This window comes from Python bivittatus, unplaced genomic scaffold (assembly GCF_059951505.1).
Source record: "Python bivittatus isolate LINGU-HERP-01145 unplaced genomic scaffold, Pbiv_v1 ctg000610_np1212, whole genome shotgun sequence".
NCBI lineage: Eukaryota > Metazoa > Chordata > Lepidosauria > Squamata > Pythonidae > Python > Python bivittatus.
In genome coordinates this window covers 12,714,393-12,727,056 of record NW_028277088.1, presented here as the reverse complement: position 1 = coordinate 12,727,056, position 12,664 = coordinate 12,714,393, and positions in this window count along the sequence as shown.

Genomic DNA, 12,664 nt, shown 5'->3' with positions numbered 1-12,664 from the left:
TCTTGCTATATTTTAAAGTACCATGCCCAGCATTTCCTTCAAAGGCTAATTGGAGTCTTTGTCTCCCTAAAAGTTGACTGTCTGCAACCCCCCAGAGAACATGGAAAGAGGACTACAAGTCTGGGAGAAAAGGGATCCTTGCCTGGGCTAGTATGGCAAGTCAAATCATAAATCATTGGGCAGTGAGTTTGACATCATTCACATGGGGGTAAATTGAAGATAGAGCTAAACAAGATTTGCTGGAGGTTCCAGATGCGTTTATACGGAGGGCACATCAGGAAAAAGCGAGGCCCTCTACACAGTCCAGTGCAGCTCCTCAATCCAATATCCTCCTTCTTTGATCCCATTTATGGTATAGAGCAAGTTAGCTCTAGGAATTCCTCCTGCCAAGTCAATGTATTCTTGTTTTATGTCATGCTGTGGCATGTAGTACAGAAAGAGCAATAAATTACATGCTGAACTAGAAAATGTTACGTATGCACAAACTGATTGAATTATGTGAATGTTCAACAGTCTCACTGGAGTTTAGTAACATATTACTCAGACTAATATCTAGAATTTCTTCATTGGTGAACTGCTCATTGTGCAACCCAAACTTCCTCTTTCTTTCTTTCTTTCTTTCTTTCTTTCTTTCTTTCTTTCTTTCTTTCTTTCTTTCTTTCTTTCTTTCTTTCTTTCTTCCTTCCTTCCTTCCTTCCTTCCTTCCTTCCTTCCTTCCTTCCTTCCTTCCTTCCTTCCTTCCTTCCTTCCTTCCTTCCTTCCTTCCTTCCTTCCTTCCTTCTTCCTTCTTCCTTCTTCCTTCTTTCTTTCTTCTTTCTCATCTATCTGTGGGATGGGGGTGGGATTTAAGGGCAAAATGGGTTTTATGTTAGCTTAACACACTTATCACACCCCTTAAAATTTCAGTCAATCAAGTGCTGGCCACATCTAGTTTTAGAGTGTAACCCTCCATTTATGTATTGTGACTCTCAAGTTGTTGACGTGTTCAAGGTATCTCTCCTGCCATTTTTTTTCATCTGTTGTACTTTTTTCACTTTTTTAAAAAGCACTTTTTATGTGTTTTTTTCCTTTTCTTTGACAATGTATGTATTTATATTATAACTCATTTTGTGTTTTGTTCTTTTTCTTTTTTTGTCATTATTTTAAAAGCAATAAAAAATAAATTAAAAAAAAGTTGTTGAAGCTGTGTACCTATCTTAGTTCCATGGTAGAGAAAAACAGGAAGGGAGAAAATGCTGTGTGAGTTACCTTGACCTCATGGAGGAGGGATGATGATGATGATGATGATGATGATGATGATGATGATGATGATGATAATCTACTGCAAGAAGATCACACAGATTGACTATAAACAACGGCATGACAAAGTAGCCACAATGGTGCATTGGAATATCTGCAAGAAATACCATTTGCCTGCAAGGAAGAACTGGTAAGACCACAAAACAAAGTAATAGAAAATGAAGAAGTTAAAATGCTCTGGGACTTTAGGATTCAGACAGACAAGCACCTGCCACACAACACCCCAGACTTAACAATTGTTGATAAGAAAGGCAAAAAAGTCTGGATGGTGAACATTGCAATACCTAGAAACAGCAGAATAGAAGAGAAAGAACTGGAGAAAATCACAAAATATAAAGACCTGCAAATAGAAGTAAAATGACTATGGCAGAAGAAAGCAAAGATAGTACCAATAGTAACAGGCACCCTGGGTGCAATCCCAAAATATCTGGAGCACCACGTGAAGACCATCAGCATTGACAAAATTACCACCAGTCACTTGCAAAGGCAGCTTTACTTGAAACAGCTTACTGTGACAATACCTTTAACACCATCAGACAACAATATCTGCCTATCCCAGGTCCTTGGAAAGGACTCAACAGGTGGATAAAAATGCCAAAGCCAGTCTAAACATCTGGCTGACTGTGCGACCAACCATAATATATTAAATTTATATGTCACCTGACTCCCGGTGACTCTGGGTGGCTGGAAAGTTGGAATATACATCCTATTAATTAATACACAAATAAACCTATTTGACAAAGACTCGTTAGTGACTTTTTTCTTCTTACAGTTCATTATTTTTAAACTGGACTTAGACCACTGTAGCCTTCTGACAAAGCAGGATAAGATAGCATGGTACCTTCTGGAAGTTTTGGACCACATCATCTCTTCTTGCTGGCCATTGTGGCTGTGGCCATGAAGAGCTGAGGTCCTCAAATATTTGGGAGGCATCAGGCTTCTATCATGTAAATAAAGGATGTCTTCAGAGAATGGACTGTAGTGTGATAGCCTTTAAATAAAGAACTGAACTCTGTAAAGCCGGAAACACAGAGAATGCCATAGCATTATTTCAAACAAGATAGGGAAAGCGTAGAGAACTTGGCTTCTGAAATTCTTTCCAGCCTCTTTGCCAGCAGTGGCCATAGCAGGTGAATTTTCTTTTTCATTTATTTCATTTCATTTCTATGGTTGCCTACTTGCCAAGTTACTCTGGGTGGCTGACAACATTAAAAGAGGAAATAAATAGATAAATAATAAAAATGCAAAAAAGGAAAGGAAAGGAAAGGAAAGGAAAGGAAAAGGAAAGGAAAGGAAAGGAAGGGAAGGGAAGGGAAGGGAAGGGAAGGGAAGGGAAGGGAAGGGAAGGGAAGGGAAGGGAAGGGAAGGGAAGGGAAGGGAAGGGAAGGGAAGGGAAGGGAAGGGAAGAAAGGCAAGCAAATATTAGAGACACACATATGCACAAAATAAAGTCATCTATAGTGCCAGGGTCAAATTTCACATATTAATAGCTCAGACAATATCCTGGCCCAATGCCCAAGGGAAAAACTAAGTCTTCAGGGCCTTTCTAAAGACCAGCAGGGTCAGAGCAACCAGATCTTGGAGGGGATGCTGTTCCACGGGTAATGCACAATAAGAGAGAAGGCATGCTGCTTGGGTTCTGCTAACTGGCACTGTTTAGCAGATGGGACCTGGAGCATGCCAACCCTGTCTGATCTCATTGGGCAAGCAGAAACTATTGGAGATACAGTAGATGATCCTTCAGATAACCTGGCTCTGTACCATGAAGAGCTATGTAGGTGACAGTCACCAGCACCTTGAATTGTAGCCAGAAGCTTACCAGTAGTTGGTGCAGCTTATATGGTATTATATGTAGTATTATATGGCTGTAACATGGGTGTGCTGCATTCTATACTAGTTGTAGCTTCCAAGTAGACTTCAACAGCAGCCCCATACCAAGCACATAGCAGTATTCCAAATGAGAGGTCACCAAGGTGTGAGTGACTATGAGCAAGGCCTCCTGACCAAGTAACAGGTGCAACGAGCAAATAAGATGGGTTGTACAAATGCTCTCCTAGTCCCTACTTTCACCTGCTCCTAAAGCAGCAGCCACAAGTCCAGGAGCACCCCCAGATTGTGCAAGGCAGCCCCCTCCAGAACTAAAGATGAAACATCTCCAGGATCCAGTGACCCCAAAGCTCACAGCTTTGCTAGAGTTGAGTCTGAGTCTGTTCTTCCCCATCCAGACCCCACAGTCTCCAAACTCGGAGACAGAGCCTTGACTTGGGTGATGTAGAGAAGTGATAAATTGCATCTCTCACTCTCTTTCTCGGAATTTTCCTTCTCCCTTTGTGTTGAGTTTGTGTATGTGTGCATTGGGAAACCTATGCTGTGGTAAGAGGCTTAGAATGAATGTTGGCAGCTTTCTGAATCATTGCCCATAGGGGTGCACTGGAGGATTTTTTCCCCCCTGGATTTCCCCCCCTCCTTAGCCTCTGGCTGGGCTGGATTCCATTTCTGAAGTCAATCTACTTCTTGCTGGCTTTTTCCGCTATGGCAAATTTGATCCTGTTTGTTTCTAGATTTGGCGAATTATTCTGCTGATGGACAGGCAGGATCCTGGGGCCATTTATGAAAATTAGTTGCAAAATTCTATTGGATTAGAAGGAATTTAAAGAACAGTAGGGTGGGTCCAATGCTGAAATATGTTCTCTTGCAAATTGGACTCACCCCTTGCTCTTTCCATTTTCAGGAAAGGCATTGGGTCCTTCCTCTTGAGCCAGACCTTTTCAGAGTGAATTAGCTGGTAGTTTATCTTAATTCTTTGATCTGTTTTATATTTTAGACTTTTTAGTCACCTTGAGAGACTTCTGGGAAGAGAGGCAAGATACAAACTACTAGAACAGCAACAATCATATGTATGAGCGTGTGAGAAAATAGAACTTCTTATCATTGTGTAAAGCCCCATAAGATCAAGATGATAATAGCACAGAACTGTTCTCCCTGTGTGTGACATTCATCCTGCTTAAACCTTAAAGAGCAGCAACCTTGACTTTCCCAGATGTTTGCTTCAGGCAATAGAAGTGCCCTGAGCTCTGATCCCTGGCCCTGGAAATGACCATATGGCAGATGTTAAGTCCCCCTGCTCAAGAGCTTACCAGAACTTAATTTATTTGTACATGTATGTCTATGAGGACTAGGCAGAAACCATGATCTATATTAGAACTATTACATATAGATTAGAACCATTAGATAATATAGACCAAGTCTACATTAGAACTATTTCATACCTAGTTTATAAAGTTTCTCCTTCATAACCTTTGCATTGTTACCAAAAGGTAGTAAAAGGGGATCCTTATTTGATACAGTAGAAGAAGAATCGAGAGGACAGTAAGTTTTAGGATATATTGCTGATCACATAGCTTTATCTGCTACCCATTTCAGTTGGACTTGGTGGTTTACAAAAACAAGGGAAATTGGGTAATAAAATCAAGGGAATATATCTAAGAAAAACAGGAGCAAGCCACTAAGGCAGTCTGTGCACCATGGATGTTTGTGTGGAGGTAAAAAATGACAGATGCGATTGCACAATTTGCAACTCTATACTTTTTGGGGGACAGAGCTTTGTTTGCATGCAATAGGATCGACACCCTGGCTGCTCGGTGGAATAGGGAGACGACCCAGGCAATTGAAACTAGTGCTCCCAAATGTCCTCTCCCATCCAGCAGAGAGAGAACTGATCTCTCAGCGTTAAAGGCTTCTGAGCAGCAAGAAGGCATAGAGAGAAATCCAGTGTAGCGAAATCAGCCCTTTTCCTCTTCCCCTAGTAAGGCTCAGATGAAATCTGCTTCTTGCGGCATGAAGCTCAGCTCTGGCATGGCGTTGCCACTGACAGCTGCGATGCCTCATTAGCCAGAGGCTATGAATCCTATCACATGCTCTAATTTCGGCAAAGACCTGAACCTCTGAGGAATACCAAGAAAATACTGAGATACCTTGGGGAAAACAAAATGAGGCAACATGTTGAGGACTTATGTGTGAGAGCAACTCTGACTAATAAACCGTTCAACACCAGGCTAAAAAATGGTTATGTGTTACAATCAACTTTGAAAACAGGACCATCTAGACTGGTAAAATCCACACTGACAAGTTATTATTCTTTCTACATCCTGAACAGGAGATGTCTTTCCCAGACCTTCAACTTCTTCGTTCTTTTAAAAGTTGGAGACTTAGGAACACTGACAGCTTTATAGCAAGTCAGGTCATAGGTTCATCCTTGTAGATGATGGATACGTAATGTATCTTAATTTTTAAATTTTTATTGTTTCATTTTATATTCTGCCTTTCTTCAGGAGCTCAGGATGGTTTAAATCAGTGCTTCTTAACCTTAGCAACTTAAAAAGATGTGTAGATTTCAACTCCCAGAATTCCCCAGCCAGCATGGGAGAGTTCTGGGAGTTCAGGTCCACACATTTTAAAGTTCCCAAGCTTGAGAAACACTGGTTTAAATGAGGGTTTCCATGTTATTTCCCATACAATAACTCTATGACAGGGAAGGCGACTGGCCCAAAGACACTCAGATACTTCCATAACTGCAGATGGCTCTAGGTGAACCCTGGAAGTGAATGTTCTTCTCCTGAAGACCAGACACCTTTAATTAAATCTATCTGTACCCTAAACTTCTCCCTTCTTGCCTCTTTCTCTCCTTTCCCATTCTAACCTACCCTTCCTCTCCATCTCCCTCCAGATCTGCTCTTCCTCCTCTTTTTTAATTAATCGAAGCCTTTCTTCTTGCTGTTGCCTCAACATTTCACATATGATATTGGCCCAAGTATCTGGCCTTAGCTCTTTTTCTGGCTGTTCTATCTTCTTCTTTGATTTAACCACAGGTATAGGCTGGACATCTGGCTCTACCAGACTTGTAGTCCCTTCTATCTTTTACATCTCTTGTTGTTTGGTGTAGGCTCTAGTGAGGATCTGAGTTTGGAAGCCAAAATGCTGGCTATTGCCTGCAAAGTCTGAGGTCTGCTAGGGGCAAATTCTCTTCATTTTTACTTTTCATTGTTGTTGTTGTTCAGTCGTTAAGTCGTGTCCAACTCTTCGTGACCCCATGAACCATATTGCGCCAGGCCTTCCTGTCCTTTGAATCTGAGCCAATCCCACCACTCATACCAACTTTCGTGGGTTCTTTTTGAAACCATAGCCAACCAGGACCCATATCCCCTGCTACACACACAACTGTGCTGAGGTTGTTTTATTGGGGGAAAGGCTCAGATGGGAGGGAAAGGAAGAGCACAGGTGCTTGAAATCTTCTCAAGCAGCTTGTTCTTCCACATTTGGTCTCCCCAATATCTAGTCCAGTGTTTCTCAACCTTGGCAGCTTTCAGATGAGTGGACTTCAACTCCCAGAATTCAGCTGGCTGGGGAATTCTGGGAGTTGAAGTCCACCCATCTCAAAGCTGCCAAGGTTGAGAAACACTGATCTAGTCCAACATCTTAACCCTTGCACCACACTGGCTGTTTCAATAAACATTTGGCAAAGTACCCCATAACTTTCTGAGTAGCCAGCTGAATAGGCACAGTGGCATAGCAGCTATGTAGATCCCTGGCGGCCTCAAATTCATACTCAAAGCGTGCTCATCAGTGGTTCCTCATTCATTCTGGAGTTAGGTATCTAGCAGTGTGCTGCAAGGATCTGTCTTGGACCCTGTTCTCATCAAGATTTGTATGAATGATTTGTATGAAGAGGCAGAGGAAAAGCTTTTCACATTTGCGGATGGCACTAAATAGGATGGTATAGCCAATAGACTACAAGACAGGAATATTGATAGGTTAGAGAAATGAAAATAAAATAAAAGAATCAATGTGGCAAGATAAATACAACATTCTTTATTTAGGAAACAGCAATCAGATATCAGATATATAAATAGGGGATACCTGGCTTAGTTACAGTATTTGTAGGAAAGATCTTGGGATTATGTTTGAAAGTGAATGAGTCAGCAATATGTTGTAACTGTAAAAAAGTCAAATCCCATTGTATGTGTCTATGAGATCTTAGGTTGTACACATCACACGAGGCACAATCCAAAGATCAGATACCCTATAAGGCAGGTTGCAGTTGGGCAAGGAAATAAATTCCTAACTATATCCAGAGGAATATGTAGAAGAAAAAAATGAAGTTGCTTTTGAGTCAAGCTCAACTCCTGGTGACTTCATGGACACAACCATGATGTTTTCCTGCTAATAGCATACAAGTGGTTTGCCACTGCACTCTTCTGGGATAATTTTTTTCAACTTCTCAGTGTAACCTACTGCAGGGGAATTCCCAGATGACTCCCATCCAAGTACTAACCAGCTGTGACCCTGCTTAGCTTCTGAATCCATACAAGTTCAGCAAGATATTGCTATTTGCTTACAGATATGTGAAATAACCCTGAACAACACCCTTCCATTACCAACTAAAGATTGCTTGGGTTCGGATGGGGAGAGGGAAAGAGTAGCTTGGGAGAGGCTGTAACCTAAAACTGATTGTACCTGTTATGTCCTGGGCTGAACTCTACTCTGTAGATGCCTGGATCTTACCTCTGACCTCCTCCTTGCAGGAAATGCATCTGCTGAAGCATATATGTTTAATATGTTAAATGCAAGGCAATTTGCCTGCTTATTTCATTTGTTCCTCCTAATTAAAAATCTCCTTACCGCACACAATTAATGCAAAATGCATTGAGTGGAGGGCGGGAGAGAGGAGGAGAGTGATGGTGGAAGAAAGCAGCAGGCACTTTAGGAGCCGCGTCTGAGCTGGAGATTACTTGGGTTTGCCTGGGGCTGCGTTTGCTGTCAAGAAAACCCCTGGAGCACCTGCAGTTTGCAAGCTTTACAGCCAATCAAAATCAATAAAAGTGACAAGTCCGAGCTAGGGGAGGTGAATGAAAGCATGTTGTTGCTCTGACCGGCAGAGAACAAACCAAGCTTTTGCCCAATGCAGAGTTAAAGAGCCATCTCAGATAAGTTAGGTAAAACAGAACAAGAACAGCCAAGTGTGCACAATCACACACACACACACGCAAACCTCTTCAGAAATATTTAATGCTTCTGTGAGAAGCACTGATCAAAGGAAAGGAAGAGATTTGTATAGACTTGATGTCGCCTTCTTTACGGTCTACACAATTCCCTGCCTCCCCCTTTTGTATTTAAAAACTGCGCCTTTTGCATTTGCGTGCTGGGAAAAACTCACTTCCATTAATATGTCTGTTTCTTCTTCTTCTTTTTTTTAAAAGTTTCATCTCATGCCAAAAAAGATGGATAACTCGAAGCTAGTCTGTGAATGATAGAATACACTTAGAAATGTAGGCTAAAGACCTAACAGGTGATAATAACAAAAACCAGAAGTCAACGAGAGAGGAAAATCTGGTTTCCTTATCAAGTTCTCCTTCTCTTAGGCAAGTAATGAAACTGATTGGCAGGAGATTTCACACTGTATAATTTGTCATGTGGAACTCACTGGCACAAGATGTGGTGATGCCCTAAAGACTAGAAAACATGCATCTCCTAGAAATAAGGATGTAGGGAAAGTTTCACAAGGGCAATTAAAGACACAGTTGACATAGGACAGAGACAATCTAGAGAAGAGAGAGAAATTGCAGAAGTGGGGGGGGGGGGGGATCAGAAGAGCCTAGATATTATCTCTCCTATTCTTTGAGGAGCTGATTCTTCATTCTGATTGATTCTCATTCTTGATTCTGATTCTTCATTCCAGGAGTTTAGATTATTGAAGTTGGTGCTTTCTGAAGCACAAATGAAGCATTAATTTGAAAGTAGAACCTTAGGGCTATGGTGGCCAACCATTTGAGTGGCTAATAGGTGGGGTGGGGATTTAAAGAGGGTTGGACTATGTCCTGCAGGATTTTCTGTCCTCTTCTATAGGTTTTGCTTACAGCCCTGAGATTTTCTGAGAAACTCCTTTCCAAGCACTAAGCTGGTTTGATCCTGTTTACCTTTTCTGATGGGTGGTTTGCATGCTTCTCCCTTCAAAATGGTAGGAAACCTTGCAACCAATTTTCAGCAATTTCAGTTGGAGAGAACTTCTGGAGAGGTATGAAACAATGAGGTTTAGGTCTTCATACAGATCAAAAGGCTCTGGTTCCTCCACCCCCCCCCCCCTTTTCTCATCAGATGTAATGTGCACAAGAATAGAAAATAAAATCCAGGAATAAAATATGTGCTGTCATGGGAATTCTGTGCAAAACTGAATGGATGTTCTTAGGACATGACTGTCCTTCCTAGGAAACTTTGAAAGAAGAGTGAGGGATTGATAATTTGAAGTGTTGTTAAATGAGGGCTTACCCTTCCAGTAGTGGAAACACTTCAGAGATGTGAGTTGTTCCCTCACAAAGGTGATGGGCTGATTACTTCAGTCTGTCCTTTGAGTGATTTGATCTGGAAGTGATGAGAAAGATATTGGAATTACCTAGAGTTCTCATAGGTTGGAATATCAGCCAGAACCCCTCTGTCCCATAGAATGTTTGCTAAATGTATTACTTTTATGTACTGCTAATTGTGTCGTTTTATGAGTGCATGGCATAGCACTTGGAAAATGAATGAATGAATGAATGAATGAATGAATGAATGAATGAATGAATGATTTAATTAGGCTGGAGGGCCACCTCTCTTTGATCCAGCCCAAAGATTTGTTCATGGCTTAAATGAAGTCATTTTCAAAGAGTACTTTGAATGACCCGTTGCTTCATCCTTTTTTCCACATGTAACATAGGGTGGTGCTGTTTCCCCTCCCGACCCTCAGCAGAGCCCCTGTGAAGCCCCCTCCTCCTCTTCCTTCTTTGACTCATGGAACTGCCTGTCACTTTGCTGGTGGGAGGGGGTATAAAGGGAGTCAAGGACCATGAGGAAAACTGTCTCCCTGTTACCCATCCTGGCATATCCCCAAGAGCCCCCTCCCTCCAGGGAGGATGAGTGCTTGCCTGTTGATGGCTTGGGAATTCTGGGAGTTGAAGTCCACATATCTTAAACTTGCCAAGGTTGAGAAACACTGCCTTATCTGATTGTAATTCATCCAGGCAAATGAATTGCATGATGAACATAGTGTTTTTACCTGATTATATAATATTTGCATTGATGCATTTGACATTTGTTTTGGCTGAACATGTCTCCTACTTGGTGAAAATATAGTAATTGCCAGTGAGCAGAAATTTTCAGATACTTTTTCTGCTAGTGAAGAATTATTTTAAATTATTGGAATTTCATCATGATATATGAGTTTGTCAGGCATTTTAAGTGGTGCCGAGTAAAAACAAGGAATGATATGGACTGCAACATGTTCTCCAAAGCAGAAATGTTTAAGAAAGGATGAAAGTACATATTATTCTGGTGAAAAGAGGATCCTTTCTTATCCTTCTCATTCTCCCATAATGTCAATTCTCAATTTTTGTTTTAGTTATTCACAAGCAGGGATATCTGTGGGGGAATATACAATGTCAAGATGGTGGCCACATGATCAAAGCCCCACCATTTTTACAGGTGTTGCAGGTGTGTACCGAAAAAGGGGGTGGGGCACTGATCACACAGCTGTGGCTGCCATCTTAAAAAGGGGCAGGGCTTCAATTGCACAGCAAAGGGTGCCATCTTGGATCTTTTTTTGATCCCCCCTGCAGACATTCCTGCTCACAAGACATTCAAATTAGAACAATTGTGGTAGCTGTTGGCTGAAATATATTAATCCTGGCTCATGGCGCCTGCTGGGAGCCAGTACATCCAGACACTGAGAATCCAGGCAAGTGTTGGAAGGAAAAAAAAAAAATCTCTCCATTCCCTGTGATTGTTCCAATTGCATGAACATGGAAGGCTTTAAAGGAAGACCCATATAATGGTTGAGGAAGTGGGATCCATAGCACATTACTTTTGGGGCTGGGAAATACTTGGACACTGGGGAGCCCTGATGTGTAGGAAAGGATGGTTCCAAATTTAGGACTGGCTTGGTAAATGATTATCTTTGCATTTATTTCTGGAGCCACTGGACATAAGCATAGGGCATCTCACCTGTCTCTAGTTAAAAGATTGCCATCACTTTGATCTTGTCTCCTGAGTAAAACAGAAACAGGTATTCCTAACCCCATTATGCAGGGCTACAGTAGGGTCCTAAGTGGTCACCCTTCCTAAGTCCAGGGGGCCCTCAAAGAATTCTCTCCTATCAATGTTTTTGCTTTGAAAGAATTCATTTCCCTTCTGCTTCAGGAAAAAATAGATGCACTGGGACGTTTGTTTGCAAAGGTCACTTCAAAAATGCAAATGCAGAGAAGAATCACCAACTGATCCATTTCCTAAGTCAGGCTGACAGGTTTGGGTGCGTTCAGTGACTACCCCCCCCCGCCATATTTCATATCTTCTCTCTATCTCAGGAAGTTTTATGAATGACGTATTTTCAGTAAGGCAAAAAGTTAGTAGATTCCATTGTTCTACAAAAAGTTGACTAATCAGGTTTGAACTGCTGACCCTCCTAGACAGATCCGATATCCAGGATGTGCGGGTGATACCATTTCACCATTGAGAGATATTCCCAAGGAAATTATACAGCATTTAAATCTCTCACTGTCCCTTTCAAATGGGTTCTGAATGAAGAGATTGTCAGGACAGCTGATTTTAATCTGGGAATCCACTTTAAAGAGACTCAGGAGAATAAACTCGAAGCTAGGGGATAACAAAACGGCATTTGAGTTGCCTGAACAAATGAGAAGATGATAAGGGAGAATCCAAAGATAATAAAAAAGAGGAAATAGATCCTTTGCCCCAGAGGGAATGAATGCAGAGAATATGGAACGAGACTGATGTCATCTGAGAATGTCCTTTATCAGCCCAAAGCATGGCACGTCTGGGGATTGAAGTTTTCCCTTGAAATTTGGGGAGAATTCCAGAATCTGTAACACAAGATGGAGCTAAAATAAGCAAGCAGGTTTACTCAGAGACCACTGCAAATCCTCAAATCTTCTGTGACTCATTTCAGAAATCCTGGAATGAGCTTCTACAGCTCCCCCCCCCCCCCCGCCAAAAGACATCAGGTAAGCATGAGAAAACAAACAGGGTTAAAAATAAATAAAATAAGGAATTCCAAGCCAGATCTTGATCTCCCTGTTTCCGTAGTGTTACATTAACGTGACTGAGCTATAGGCTGCAGTCAACTGGAAGCTGGAAGCAGAGAAGTTGAGCCAAAGGACAAGTCAAGTTTCTGAGCCAGGAAACAAGTCAAGGATGAGTCAGGAAAGGAAGGAGGGAAAAGGAGATGATAATCACCCAGGCAACTGGGCTGTGCAAGCTTTGAACATGATTCAGAAGAAGTGCTTTGGACCCCACACAGGAACAGCACCTCTCTGCTATT